Source organism: Oryx dammah, unplaced genomic scaffold (assembly GCF_014754425.2).
Source record: "Oryx dammah isolate SB20612 unplaced genomic scaffold, SCBI_Odam_1.1 HiC_scaffold_2, whole genome shotgun sequence".
In the NCBI taxonomy this organism is placed as follows: Eukaryota; Metazoa; Chordata; class Mammalia; order Artiodactyla; family Bovidae; genus Oryx; species Oryx dammah.
This window is the reverse complement of record NW_024070186.1, coordinates 175720975-175734964: the sequence shown is the minus strand read 5'-3', so window position 1 is coordinate 175734964 and position 13990 is coordinate 175720975. Positions and strand designations below refer to the sequence as shown.

Sequence of the window (13990 nt, the reverse complement as noted above, 5' to 3'; positions counted from 1 at the left end):
TCCAAAATGATTTGATGTTAGGCTAATTCTAGATTTCTTGTTTCTCTCCACCCACACTTCATGATGCACTTTGGAGAACAGAAAACTCCGTATTACTCTTTTGTTTCTACAATTGGACAATAGCTCTCTTATTTTTTCTTTTGTGTGTCTGGCACATAAGTCTTCAGTGACACATTTGGCTTGTGCAGATTTCCATCTTATTTATTTAGCTTATTCTTTGTGTATAGGTGGTCTTACATGAGACAGCATGATTTGCTTAGTTTTCTTTCAGGGAAGAATACAAACCAGTAACGGATGTGAAAAAATTATTTGGCAAAGAATGATTCGAAAAGAAGATCTCTTTGTTGATGTTTTGTTGGTTTGGCCGGGGGGGGGGGGGGGGGGGAGTAGTGCTTCTTTAGCCTGTAGTACGGATTTCAGAGTGAAGTGTAATGATTCCTACTTTGGTGTTGATAATTTCTTTGGAAGTCCTTTTGAGTCTGGAACTGTTTTCTAAAGAACTTGAAGAGGTGATTCCCAAATTTTAGGGATCCTTTGATGATTAGAAAGTGTCTGTAAATCCTGTCCCTCTGTAACTGACTTGTGTGCATATTGCTAGAATTATCATAACGGGTTCCATCCTACTCATCAGGGCTTTCAGGCCTGATAAAACAATATTTAATGCTTTCATTGTACAAGTAACAGCATGTTTGGATGTTTCACAGAAATGCAACAAAAGAAAAAAATGACTGCTATTCTCACCTTAACTGATTTGGAATCATTGAATAAAAAGTCCAAACTTCATTCATTCAACAAACATTTATTGACAGGCTACCAGTTGCTAGCCAGTATTTTAGGCAGTGGGCATACAAAGAGGAACATAGCAGTAAGGTCCATGCTCTCATGGAGCATACATTGAAGTGGGGTGGGGACAGATACATAAGCAAATTGGATTTTGAAGAAAATCAGCTCTTATCTGTGATTGTGAGTGCTGTGATAGGAAGTGTCTGACTGAGATACAGTCTAGACCTTTCTAAGAAGGCAGCACTGAAGCTGAGCTTTAAATAAAAAGGAGCCAGCCTTGCAAAAATACAGGAGGAACCTTCCAGGTTTAGGGACTAGCTAGTGCAGAAACTGGGCTGGAGTGTGGCAAGTTCCAAGGAGTGGGAAGAAAGGGATGGTGAAGAGGAGGTCGAGGAGGATTAGGGGGAGGAGTAATAGCTAGAGCCTCGTGATGAAAGAGAAGAGTGAAAAGAGTCTAGGTCAGAGAGATGGAGGCTGAGCTCAGAATGCTATGCTATGCTAAGTCGCTTCAGTCGTGTCCGACTCTGTGTGACCCCATAAGACGGCAGCCCACCAGGCTGGGATTCTCCAGGCAAGAACACTGGAGTGGGTTGCCATTTCCTTCTCCAGTAGGTAGGCAAAATAAGAGCAAGAAGAAGGATATAGGAAATGATGTTCCTTTTAATTCTGTTGTTTTTCCCAGAGTCTTGTCACATATTATTTTAAGGATACTCTTAGAGTATTGTCTGGAGAAGGGAACAGCTACCCACTCCAGTATTTTGGCCTGGAGAATTCCATGGATTGTATAGTCGGACACGACTGAGCGACTTTCACTTTACTTAGAGTATTGTAGGGGAAAAAAGGTCACCCTGCTGAGAGTGGGAGAGGAGGAGGCAGTGGTCATCTGGGTCTTTTCTGAGAAGATGAATCTCAAGCCATGAATGAAGAATTCAGTGGGATGTTCAGTTGAGAGGTTGCCTTTTTCCTTACAGGATTTTGTCTTATATGCTTTTTAAAATTGCATAATGGGTACCCCAAATGTGTTCTAGTATATGAATCCTCTTTTGCTTCTAGCTGTGAATTTAGGGCTGAAGATTGGGCAAATGATAATAAAATGCCCCTGTTGGTCTACAAGATGACCATTACAATCTAAGTTTGAAGTTGTTTTTCGTAGGAAGGCAGATTTTATGTTGCGCTATTTCCATTTTTGTCTGGTCTGCGTGATGACTAATAACATTCAGCTGAGGTGTGTGTGTAGGTTGGTGCTAAAAGTTCACTCTGGATTACATTAGATAAGTGACCATTGTGGGCATAATCCCACTCTGTCGGCATCTTTGGGCTGGCATGTAACCAAGTGATGTAACCCACTTTTGCCTTCTGTTGGGGCCATTCATCTCTAGTAGCCAGTTGCTTCTCAGCCTCACCTTGACCAGACTGTCCAACTTGAGAGGCCCAATCAGGACTCCTCCTTGATTTGGCCCTGTTGAGCCAAATGTTTCAGTGGGCTGAAACAGTTAGAATATGCTGTTTTCTTCTTTTGAACACCACAACAGTAACTAGTGTGTTCTTTGAGTGAATTGGCTCTTTGAGCTAGGCAGTTGAGAGACTTAAATGTTGCTTGGGCTGTTTGTAGTAAAGTTAGTATCAGAAATGCTATGTAAAACTTTTTCGTGTTTGCGAAAAATTGAATCAGAAATTTTGGACTTGTCATCTGTTTTAAGTTCTAACATAAATAGATGGATTATCAAAAGTAACTTGAATAGTCCTGGGCAGTCCTGAGGGGTAATGAAGGGGTTGGAGTTGAGCCTGAACTGACTTACTGAACCCAAACTTGAATGTAAATAGGAAGTCATTGGTTAGCAAGCAAGTGAACAGCTAGAATTAGGCAAACAATAGACTCTACCCTTTATACTGCAGAGTAACTCAAAGAACTGAGAATTGATTATATATGGGGGCTTCCCTGGTAGCTCAGATGGTAGAGAATCTGCCTGCAATGCAGGAGACCCGGATTCAATCCCTGCATCAAGAAGATCCCCTGGAGGAGGGAATGGCTACCCACTCCAGTATTCTTGCCTGGCGAATTCCATGAACAGAGGTCCCTGATGGGCTACAGTCCATGGGATTGTAAAGAATCAGACATGGCTAAGTAACACTTTAACTTACACATACACACACACAGGCTTCCCAGGTGGCTCTAGTGGTAAACAACCTGCCTACCAGTGCAGAAGATGTAAGAGACTCGAGTTCGATCCCTGGGTCAGATCCCTCCCCTGGATCCCCTGGAGGAGGGCATAGCAACCCACTCCAGTATTCTTGCCTGGAGAATCCCATGGACAGGACCCTGGTGGGCTATAGTCCATCAGGTTGCAAAGAGTTGGACAGGACTGAAGCGACAGCGCACATGTGCACACACACACACACACATACACGTGCAGAGCTGAACTGGCCTTTTAATCTAGAGTACCAGTGAGTTTGTTAAACTCCTGGGGCTTTTGGACAAACTCATCTGAAAGAAGAGTTGATGCCACTTACTTTTGGAGTTGTGGGTTTGCATTGCATTAGATGACTTAAAATTAATCTGATTTCGCTACTGTTTTGTGCTGCAGTAAGAAGAATTAATTGTACACTGGCTGCCAGTTGTTTTAAGGTGAAGATGTGGTAACTCTGAGTGAAACAATGGTAATTACGTGGTGACTCCTGTTCCCCCAGCTCTTGATTACTTACAGCTACCTCTTTGTGTCTATTTACAGATGTTGATACCAGTGAACCAGGATCAATTCTCCCTAAATGTCGGAACAATGTTCTGAAGTTCTCTGCACAATGGACCAGAGTGTTTCATTGAGTTAGTGTCTTTCAATTCAGATCTAGTTTTACCAGTTCTTATATCTATTTTTCTTGGTGATGGAGGAACCTACTTATTTTGGGGGGGAAAGGAGATTACTATAGCACCTGTCTTATTCAATTAGTGAATGATTACAAGTAAGAACTTAGCATATTGATTATCTGAAGTGGCTCAAACTAATCTTTTGAAGTTGTGATACGTAGAAAGAGGAAAATGGGAGGGGATAAATGCCAAATCCTCTTCTTTAAGATGAAACTATTTAAATACTATACATCAGAATAGGGAAGCTCAGTAAAGGGATCTTGAGGTGGTGAATAGCCCTTGTACCAAAATAAATCATTATGGTCAGTGAGTGCCCTGATACCAACCTGATTATATGAAAAAAGTAGGCATCATGTTGATGACTGCTGACTTCCTGAGGGCCTGTCCTTGCTCAGCAGTGTCCTTTGACCGAAGTGTGGTGTTGGGTTTTGGGCTGGATTGCATCATGGAAGCTTAGGTTGCATACTGCTGCAATGCATCATCCTTGTTCCTGTTCTCCCTGCTCTGCTGGAGGATTCAGCCTCAGGACCTGGGGACTGAAAATGATTCTGTCACCAAGGCCTGAAAATCCAGACCAGATATGATGACTGACCAAGGATCTTGGGTAGCATCACTGCATAGTGTAGGACTTGTCGTTTTTGCCTTAGTCTCTGCTGGTCAGTCTAGGATACAGTGTTTTGGAAAAACTTGCTCTCATTATTTTAAAAGTAGATCACTTCCACCATATCAAGATCACAGAGTTTGGTTACAGCTTTTAGCTCTTTTTGGTTGATGAAGTATTTGGACTCTGCAATGTTTGCCTAAAAGTGAGTTGATGTGTGACCTATAACTTTGATTCTGAACAAGACTCAAGTCATAGCATTTACTATATTGAATGCATTTAATTCTTTGTCCAGCTAAGAATAAGCAGGAAGAAGACCCTCAAAGAATCTTAGAATATCTGGCATGATAATTTTTCAAACTGGGCTGTGTAGAGCCCTCTCAAGGGTCATTTCTGGAGCATACCCATGGTAGACATGGAGACCCCCTCATCTTGGTGTCTAGCTTCCATTTCACTGCTCCTGCTCCCCACCACCATACCCGTGTGTGACTCTGCTGAAGTTGCTGTTCCATTGGGTTTCCCCATAAGATTTCAGTCGATCAGAATGTTTTGAGGCCTAAAACAAATCAAAAAGCAGAAGGTAAATGGGAATCTATAAAGGTTAGTAAACTTGCTTAAAGTCACAGAGAAGATACTGGCAGGTATAGGACTTCTCTGCACTGATTTTGTTTTCTCATTTACACTGCCTTAAATATATCCTTGTAGGCACTCAGTACAGTTTCTTTGAGTTTAATTGGATCCCTGGTGTTTGGTCTCTTCTATATGCTGTCCAGAATGCCTGTGCAAAATGCTGACCTGCATATTCCCATTTCCAGTGACCTGCCTTGGAATATGAACAGGAAAATCCAGGTATATCCATGGACAAAACATTTTTAGAATGGCTCTGTGAAAATATCTACAATTACTTTGTTCTTAAAAAAAAGATCTGTGAAACAAATTTGTTTCCAATTAAACATTTACTTTATATCTACTTGATGACTACCTAGTGGCTGCCTTTAAACAGGAAGGGAAGGCAAGGAATAACACTCCAGTGAGGGTGCTGGGACTCTAGCAGCATGTGTTCTGGGTGGCAAGATTATAGACATGCTACAAGTTCCAGATTCTCAGAGTATGACGTTTTCTTTATTCTAAGTGAGTACAGTTCAAAAGTAAGGAGTGATGTGTTCATTTTAAAGGATGTTTCTGTGATTCTTTTTCTCCTAGTAAATTAGTTTTTCTTTGAAATAACTAGTCTCTTGTCCAGTCATTTACTCTAAACAATTGGTTATAGCTGATGTCAATGGTAGGATAATTTTGCTTGGGGGTTTCCTAACATTATATGAAAGAGAAAAGTCTAAAGACCTTTCCAGAGGCATTTCGATATGTGGGTTCAGTTGCTTGGAAGGAGAACATTTCAGGAAGCAGGCCTTTGGGAGTGCAGAGTGGTGGCAATGATGATATTGTGGGCCATGTGCACAGGTAAAGATAAATTCCATTGGTTGTCCAGCTGGGAAAAGGTGGAAATTGCTAACAGTGGCACTTGATAGGAGAAAAGTGAGTCAGGAAGGAACAGGCCCACAAGGTTGCCCAGTGCTGGACAACACCGTTTACAAGGAGGGGAATGGGGACCTTTGGAGTTGGGTAATCCAGTGCCCCTGACCAGGTCTCTGACGATAGTACTCTTTCCCCTGATTGAAAAGTGTGTTTGTTCCTGATGGGAAGGGATGAGTGCATTGATGCAGTGTCTGGTTTGACCAGATTGGTCTTCAGGATTGACTAGTTGGTCATGATTGACTGCTTAAGCCTAACTTCTTTGAGATCTCTCTTTTGACTTTTGTCTTTGAAGTTGGCAAACAAGAGGGAATGTATTGTTCCTGGGTCCATTAGAGTTTGAGTTAAGTACATAATACTGTGTGGTGGTGATTGTCATTTTAACACTGTCTGTTATCCAAAGGGAACAGTTAGATGTAAACTATTGAGGTAATTCATGATTCTCTCATCGGGACTAAATGTGAGTTAAACCACAACTAAAATAATTAAAGAAAATATATTTTGACTTCATATTTCTGTAACATTACATGGTGTCTTTAGCAGGTCACATTAAATCGTTAGTCTTTTAAAAGAAGTTTTATTCTACCAGGTACTTGTGAATCTGACATAAGGCCAGATTTTCTTCTAGTGCTGAAAATGGCAAGTACTGTTCTGAATTGGTGACAGCTACAGATTTAATGATTAGATCAAGGGAGGTGGCTTCAATTAAATAAACATCAGTTAAGTTGGTTGTAATATGGACCTCTTCTCCTGAGGTTAATTATGCTGTCCCTTCAACAATTCTCTGACATCACTGAGAATCCAACAATTCACTTCTGACACAAACTGCCTGGAGTTTGTGCAGATCCCACAGGTCAGTGACTCAGTCTCAGGAGACTGCCCCACTTCAAGTGCCAGCTGCAAGTATCAGGTTGTCTCAAATTCCTCCTTGCACTTTTGTCTGGCAGACCTCAAATTTAGGGGTTCCCATGACCCCCTCCCCCATGATGGATAATTTGCTGGAACATATGACTCATTTAGCTGGTAAAACATGATATTTATGAATTCAGTTTCATTATAAAGGCTACAACTCAGAAACAACCAAATGGAAGACCTGAATAGGGCAAGATTTGAATTAGGGGCACAGAGCTTCCATGTCCCCTCTAGGCTTGCCAGCCTCCCAGCACATCAGTGTATTCACCAATCCTGAAGCTCCCCTGTGCACTAAGTTGCTTCAGTCATGTCTGACTCTTTGCAACCCTAAGGACTAGCCTGTCAGGGTCCTCTGTCCTGTCCATGGGATTCTCTAGGCAAGAATACTGGAGTGGGTTGCCATGCCCTTCTCCAGGGAATCTTCCCTACCCATGGGTCAAACCTGCATCCCTTACGTCTACCTGTATTGACAAGCAGGTTCTTTACCACTCGTGCCACCTGGAAGCCATAAGCTCCCCTCAGTTCAGTTCAGTCACTCAGTCATGTCCTACTCTTTGCAACACCGTGGACTGCAGCACACCAGGCTTCCCTGTCCATCAACTCCTGGAGCTTGCTCAAACTCACGTCCATCGTGCTGGTGATGCCATCCAACCATCTTATTCTCTGCCATCCCCGTCTCCTCCTGCCTTCAGTCTTTCCCAGCATCATGGTCTTTTCCAGTGAGTCAGACCTTCGCATCAGGTGGCCAAAGTATTGGAGCTTCAGCATCCATCCTTTCAATGAATATTTAGGGCTGATTTCCTTTAGGATTGACTGGTTTGATCTCCTTGCAGTCCAAGGGATTGTCAAGAGTCTTCTCCAAGACCACAGTTCAAAGACATCAATTGTTTGGCGCTCAGCTTTCTTTATGGTCCAACTCTCACATCCATATATGACTACTGGCAGGACTATAATGAAGCTCCCCTAGCCTTGTTTCAGTTTCAGTTGTGGTTCCTTTATGTAGGCATAATTTATTAAAGTATTGACCTTTGTTGATGAAACTTCAGCCACCCGTCCCTTCCTTAAGGGCTAAAGGTGGGACTGAAAGTTCTAGTTATATGCCTGGGCTTTCTGACAAAGGTAGCTTCTCTTCAAACTATCAGAAACTCAGGTGTGGTCCAAACCCTGCTCCTTAATGAATAACAAGAAGTCTATCTGTAAAGGAATTCCAAGGGTTTTAGGACCTTTGGTAGTAACTGGGGACAAAGACCAAATATGTTTTTTATTATACCACATTAGTACTCCAGTTATATCCCAAAGTAGGAATAAGGTTGCGAGTGTGCTCAATTGCTCAGTCCTGTCCAACTCTTTGCAACTCTTTGTGATCTTGTGGACTATAACCCAGTCTCCTCTCTCCATGGAGTTCTCCAGCCAAGAATATTGGAGTGGGTTGCTACTTCCTCCTTGAGGGGATCTTCACCACCCAGGGATTGAATCCCATCTCCTTGCATTGGCAGGCAAATTCTTTACCACTGAGCCACCAGGAGTAAGGTTACCAAAAGTTGATTTCGGTGATAAGTAACAATATGCATTTAGTTTTAATTTGATGGCTTGTTTTTGTTATATATATAATTTAATTTAATACATGCATTCCCTAATGCAGTAAAGAAGTTTACTTTTAGGAAATTAGATACACAGAAATCATATTTCCTTTCACTGTGAATTTAAAGTTTCAAATGTACATAGTGCACAGGTTAGAGCATCTGTGTAGAGTCTGGGTTTGCATCTGAACTTTACCATGTACTTGTCACTTGACCTTGGATGAGCCACTTAGCATCTCTAAGCCTTGTTTTCTTGTATTAAGTGAAAATAATCACAGTAAATAGTTGTAAGGAGTCAATAAGACATTTGCAGGACATGGCACAATGCCTGGCATATAGATAAACATTTAATAATGTTAGTTATTACTAACTGCTTGCATGTACAGTGAAACTCACATGGATTGGCAGCTTCCAACAGGCCAGGAACTATACCATTTTGCCTTCTCTTATATGGGAAGTATGGGACAGTGTATAAAACCTTGCTGGGCACATAGTAGACACACGTTATCTATCACTTGAAAATAAAACCTGGTCTGGGTATCTGGGAAATACTGGAGTAACTCTGTAATGGAAACTTCCAGCTTGTTTCCAAAGCTAGCCTAAAACCCAGAGATGGAAAATCTTCCTCCTGAAACCATATAGAGCATGCATGAATCTAGCAATGGGGACAGGAGATCAGTGGCTAGGATACTGTTGGATCCAAAAGTGGGAAACTGATCCAGGAGACATTTTTATCATTGGCAGCATGCCTTGAGATTCAGTGAGGTTGGGAAAACCACATGAGAGTTCAGGAAGGAAGCAACAGATTTATTTCAGCCCATCGAGACACTCTTTGAGAGTCCACTGGCAAATACCATGTTTTGTGTATTGCTTCTCAGAGAAAATGAAAAACCTAGATCTGCTGTCAAAGAGCTTAGCAACTCCTTGAAGTTCACTTCTTGGGGAAGTCCCCAAGGACTAATTCTCCCTGTATCTTACCCATCTGTAGATTCTACTTTAGTAGGCCACCCCCATCTCTTGAATGCAGTTCTAGTCTAGAGTCTGCCACCAGTTCTGTGTGTCCTTGGGCAAGTTACACCCCCTCTGTGAGCCTGTTTCCTTAGCTGCAATGAAGGATTTGGTACTAAATCACTGTTCCCCAAAGTGTGGCTTTGGTTACATTGTTAGCGTATGTGCTGCTGAAATGAGTGTACAAAGGGGTGTTTTTTTATACTATTGATGGTACATGAGATGATTTTTGCCTGATGAATACTTTTTATCCTATATTTTTATTAACGTGTATTAATGAAAGCGTAACTAGCATATTAGACCTATGACTTCATGGATAATGTTATTTTCAGTTAAGTTCAGTCGCTCAGTCGTGTCCGCCTCTTTGCAACCCCATGAATCGCAGCACGCCAGGCCTCCCTGTCCATCACCAACTCCCGGAGTTTACTCAAACTCATGTCCATCGAGTCGGTAGCATGATATTGAGGTGGATTTTTTCTATCCTTTCAAGAAAAACCTTAGAGGAACGATACTTGGGATGGTAAACGGATATAGAAGATCATAAAGGTTGTGTAGGAATAGCTGATGTGTTTATAAGTTCTAAGACTAAGTAATTCTAGTGCAGTGCCATACTTTCATAAACACTTTGTGGTGATGGACTCAATAGACAGGTCTAAATTTGAGTGGCTTTAAAAAAACTTGCCTAACTTAAGCAAATTGACAAATTTATTTTTATGCATTCATGGTGAAAATGCCCATAAGTTGGTTGTGTAGAATTTAAATTAGCATAGACTTTAGAAGTGGTGGCTTTTTTTTTTAATAACAAAGAATGACTAATGTTGCTTCCTCTCACTTTTAGCAGATTCCTCAAAACCTGGATTGATCTTTAGTTCTTTTCACTCCTTGTTGGGGAACTCCCTAAGACAGGAGTTAGGGGTTCCCATTTGTTCTGTTGCGGGGGTTTAAGAAAAAGCCACCCCCATCTCTTGAATGCATGCTTGTGACTGCTTTCTCTGTTCTGGAGATGCTGAGGCTGCCCCATCCTAATGATCTCTGCCTTACTTCTTCCTGGAAGCCACTTTAAAGGTGCAGTGTGATGTGTGCCCTAAAATGAACGTAAATTCTGAGGCAAGGTTTTTGAAAATTTCATATCACTTTTTGTTGTATTGGTTTTCACATAGTGGGAATCTTGAGAAGTAAAACGAGCAGTGGTGGAAATGAAATAAACTTGTGGGAGGTACTTTCTTTTTAAGCAAAACCCAGAAAAAATAGTGCAATCTTGATTGTGTAGTAGGAGCCAAGAAATCTGCTTTCAGATGTAGTCTATGGTTTAGATTTTTTTTTAAAGTATTATCTGTGTTACCTTGACATTTTCTGTGTATCTTAACACTGTCATCATTCATTGTCTACATTTGGTTGTTGACCTCTCTCCTGTAAATGATATTGTTCTGTTTCGTTCTCAACGTAAAGGCTATTCATTTGATATAGCATCTTGTAATAAATTGTTGCATGTTTCAAACTGTAGTTTTTAAAAATTGCTATAAAGATGGCTTCAAGTCTTTTATTTTTCTGACCCGTGTGTTACCTAGTTAGTTCAGTTCAGTCGCTCAGTTATGTCTGACTCTGCAACCCCATGGACTGCAGCATGCCAGGCTTCCCTGTCGATCACCAACTCCTGGAGCTTGCTCAGACTCCTGTCCATCGAGTCGGTGATGCCATCCAACCATCTCATCCTTTGTCATCCCCTTCTCCTCCGGCCTTCAATCTTTCTCAGCATCAGGGTCTTTTCCAGTGAGTTAGATCTTCATGTCAGGTGGCCAAAGCTTTAACATCACTCCTTCCAATGAATATTCAGGGCCGATCTCCTTTAGGATTGACTGGTTTGATCTCCTTGAACTCCAAGGGACTCTCAAGAGTCTTCTCCAGCACCACAGTTAAAAAGCATCAATTGTTCGGCACACAGCATTCTTTATGGGCCAACTCTCACATCCATACATGACCACTGGAAAAACCACAGCTGTGACTAGATGGACCTTTGTCAGCAAAGTAATGTCTCTGCTTTTTAATGTGCTATCTAGCTTTTCTTCTAAGGAGCAAGCATCTTTTAATATCATGGCTGCAGTCACCACCTACAGTGATTTTGGAACCCAAGAAACTAAAGTCTGTCACTGTTTCCATTGTTTGCCCATCTGTTTGCCATGAAGTGATGGGACCAGGTGCCATGATCTTAATTTTTGGAATGTTGAGTTTAAACCAACTTTTTCACTCTCCTCTTTCACTTTCATCACGAGGATCTTCAGTTCCTGTTCACTTTTGCCATAATGGTGCTTGTCTGAGATTATTGATATTTCTCCCTGCAATCTTGATTCCAACCTGTGCTGCATCCAGCCTAGCATTACTCATGATGTACTCTGCAGATTAGTTAAATAAGCAGGGTGACAATATACAGCCTTGATGTACTCCTTTCCTGATTTGGAACCAGTCTGTTGTTCCATGTCCAGTTCTGACTGTTGCTTCCTGACCTGCATACAGATGTCTCAGGAGGCAGGTAAGGTGGCCGGGTAGTCCCATCTCTTGAAGAATTTTCCACAGTTTATTGTGATCCACACAGTCAAAGGCTTTGGCATAGTCGGTGAAGCAGAAGTAGATATTTTTCTGCAACTCTCATGCTTTTTCCATGATCCAGCAGATGTTGGCAATTTGATCTCTGGTTCCTCTGCCTTTTCTAAATCCAGCTTGTACATCTGGAGGTTCTCAGTTCATGTACTGTTGAAGCCTGGCTTGGAGAATTTTGAGCGTTATTTTACTAGCACGTGAGATGAGTGCAATTGTGCGGTAGTTTGAACATTCTTTGGCATTGGTTTCCTTTGGGGTTGGAATGAAAACTGACCTTTTCCAGTCCTGGGGCCACTGCTGAGTTTTCCGAATTTGCTGGTATATTGAATGTAGCACTTTAACAGCATCATCTTTTAGGATCTTTTAGTTATCTAGTCAAGATTAGGTTAAAATAGAACAAAATGGTGACAGTGCTGTAACTTAAGATTCTTTTCTTCCTTCATTTTTTCTCTGTCATTGGTTTAATACAAAGTTTTTACATGATTTCATAATGAAAAACTCTCAGATGTTCCCCAATTGAGGTGGCATCTAATGTTCCAAGCCACAAGCTCTTAAACTTGGTAAATTTTGGTTTTGTCATCCATACTATCTTGTCTCCCGAGAAGAAGTAGTAAACTGTATTACTTAGCATATTGGAAGAATCTGTATTCAAGACTGTATTTTGCTTACTGTATTTTTCTTACTCAAATCTGTTTCATGACTTGCACAGTACTCATCCTTTACACACATTTACAAGACCCACCTTACTCAGGGTAGGTGTCAGGCTTTTGAGTCTGTTTCCCTTAGGGTTTCCCTGATGGCTCAGTGGCAAAGAATCCACCTGCAGTGCAGGAGGTGTAGAATCTATCCCTGGATTGGGAAGATCCTCTGGAGAAGGAAATGGCAGCTCACTCCAGTATCTTGCTCCTTTCCTGTCTCCTGAGAAACCTGTATGAAGCAACAGTTAGAACTGAACATGAAACAACTGACTGTTTCCAAATTTGGAAAGGAGTGCAACAAGGCTGTGTATTGTCATTTTGCTTATTTAACTTATATGTAGAGTACATCATGTGACATGCCATGCTGCATGAAGCACAAACTGGAATTAAGATTGCTGGGAGAAATATCAGTCACTTGAGATATGCAGATGATACCACTCTAATGGCAGAAGGTAAAGAGCCTCTTGGGCTTCCCTTGTGGCTCAGCTGGTAAAGAATTTGCCTGCAATGCAGGAAATCTGGGTTTGATCCCTGTGTTGGGAACATCCCCTGGAGAAGGGAAAGGCTATCCACTCCAATATTCTGACCTGAAGAATACCATGAACTGTATGGTCTATGGGGTCACAAAGAGTCGGATATGACTGAGCGACTTTCACGAAGAGCCTATTGATGAAGGTGAAAGAAGAGAGTGAAAAAGCTGACTTAAAACTCACCATTCAGAAAACTAAGATCATGGTATCCAGTCCCATCGCTTCATAGCAAATAGAAGGGGAAAAAGTAGAAGCAGTGGCACATTTTCTTTTCTTGGCATCCAAAATCACTGTGGACGGTGACTGCAGCCATGAAATTAAAAGACGCTTGCTCCTTGGAAGAAAAGCTGTGACAAACCTAGATAGTGTATTAAAAAGCAAAGACATTACTTTGCTGACAAAGGTCCGTATAGTCGGATCTAAGATTTTTCCAATAGTCATGTATATATGTGACGGTTGAGTCATAAAGAAGACTTGAGCACTGAAGAATTGATTCTTTCGAATTGTGCTGCAGAGAAGGTTCTTAAGAGTCCCTTGGACTGCAAGGAGATGAAACCAGTCAATTGTAAAGGAAATTAACCCTGAATATTCTTTGCAAGGAATGATGCTGAAGCTGAAGCTCCAGTACATTTTGCCCATCTGATGCAGAGAGCTGACTTGGAAAAGATGCGGGAAAAGATTGAAGACAGAGGAGAAAAGGGGTGGCATCACCAACTAACTCAATGAACGTGAATTTGAGCAAACCTGGGGAGATAGTGAACTCCTGGCATGCCACAAGTCCATGGGATCACAAAGAGTCAGTCACGACTTAGCAACTGAAAGCAACTATTTCCCTAGGTGCAAAGGCTAGTCATTATTTACAGGTAATTGCTGATGAGTCTGGAGAAATT

General features: G+C 41.5%; 1 protein-coding gene across 6 annotated transcripts in view; it reads left to right on the top strand.

Annotated features, from left to right (window-relative positions):
* DCUN1D3 (defective in cullin neddylation 1 domain containing 3) overlaps positions 1 to 13990 on the top strand; it is a 55102-nt gene that overhangs the window by 1110 nt on the left and 40002 nt on the right. For 2 of the 6 annotated variants that reach the window (XM_040257551.1, XM_040257572.1), the window contains exons 2-3: positions 3513 to 3604; positions 5021 to 5096. The exons of 2 other annotated variants lie outside the window; for them this stretch is intronic. The gene's annotated coding sequence lies outside the window, so the exon portion shown is untranslated. Of the gene's footprint in view, positions 1 to 3512; positions 3605 to 5020; positions 5170 to 13990 lie in introns of those variants that run through there. 2 more of the 6 variants (XR_005724008.1, XM_040257554.1) reach the window with 2 other exon arrangements.